Source organism: Echinops telfairi, unplaced genomic scaffold (assembly GCF_000313985.2).
Source record: "Echinops telfairi isolate 266 unplaced genomic scaffold, ASM31398v2 ScPeMD7_7466;HRSCAF=8504, whole genome shotgun sequence".
Lineage (NCBI taxonomy): Eukaryota > Metazoa > Chordata > Mammalia > Afrosoricida > Tenrecidae > Echinops > Echinops telfairi.
In genome coordinates, this window is record NW_022111366.1 from 6,298,035 (window position 1) to 6,299,649 (window position 1,615).

A 1,615-nucleotide genomic window follows, 5' to 3' on the forward strand; every position below is an offset into this window, starting at 1 on the left:
TCAGCTTCCCACTACCTCGTCAGCAGGTGTGGAGGGAAAGGGACATTTGTTCACCTGTGTATTCAACATTCACCAAGCTTCCACCTCATGCCAGGCATTTGCTTGGCATGGGGAACCCAGAGGTCCTGACCTAGAAGCCCTCACAGGTGGGTAGGGGAGACCACGGGGGACAGTGAGAGTGACGAAGGTGATGCTAGCGGGTTTTCAGGGGGTGTCGTGTGCTCAGAGCAGAGGGTTAGGTTTGTCACCGAATGGATTCCGACTCAGGATAGACCTGCCCTCTGGAGCGGGTCACCAGGTCTCTTTTCCTGGGGAGCAGCTGGGAAGTTTGAACTGCCAACCATTCTGGGTCACAGCTCAACACTTAACCAGGGCTCTTTTGGGGACACAGGGCACTAAAATCTATCTAAAGGAAGGAGGGTAGAAAGCATATCAGGCAAAGGGACTGTGGTGGTTACATAATTTCCAGTCCACTTGACCCCTTGAAGAGTAGGGGTGGAGTTTAGCCTAACTGGTCACAGCCTGATGGTACCTCCTTGTGGGCGTGACCACCTCCTAAGGAGGGTCCTGGGAACCTCCCGCTCTTTCTGTGCTTCACCTTCCCGTTAACAAGCCACTCAGACACCTGCCAGAGACCTGAAAGACCCCTGGAGATGTATCCACTGCCACTGGATCCATAAGACTTTTCACCCACTGGCCAGTGATTTTCCCGCATTTTGTATCATTTCATGTGGCTCTATGAGTCTGAGGAGGGACTTACGGACTAGTATCAGACTTTTGGCCCTGAGTTGGACTGGGCTGGGATGCTTGCTTGATGATATGTAATTGCTTCTTGACATAAAGCTCTCTCTTACACATAAATGAGTGTCACTGAATTTGTTTCTCTATTCAACTCTAAATGTACAGCAATGACTTCCTCCGGCTCCCATTGGGCCCTCTGCATGCTCCCCGAAAGTCACTCTAAAGAAACCCCCAATCCATGCAAAACTGAGCCTGCTGTGCAAGTAGATCTTTCAGACAAGGGGGCTCAATCCCGATTGTCTGGGCACCGCTGGTCAGTCAGTGTGGCCTAACGCCTTGCCCATCTCTCTTACAACCCATCACGGTAGCTGTATGTAGTAGCCAGGGTCCCTGTCTGAGTCTGGCTAGGTGGTTAGCTTCATGAGGTAGGATGAGTTGGCCATGTCTGGTTTGCAGCCCCAGAGCCCAGCCTAATGCATGGTTCATGGTTAAGTGCTGGATAAATATTTATTAATGAATACATACATAAATAAGTAGGGGTAAAAGCAGTAAGTTCAAGGACGCACAAGTTGCTTTGCATTTGGTTTCTCTTCCAGCCCTTCTACATCCTCATAATGTTGTCTGATGTGTGGCCTCTGGATATAGCCAGCGTTGGATAGATACTTTAATGATGACCCATTGACAGATAATCATTTGGTGTCAGGGATTAAATTGTGTCCCCCTCCCCATTATGTGCCATCATGACTGAGCTCTGATTCTAGTGGTTCGACAGTTATGCAATGATATAATAATCCCCGCGATGGGATCCAATAATCAGTTATAAGAGGATTTGGATGGGATGCAGCACCCTTACTCAGGTCACAGTCCTGCTGTC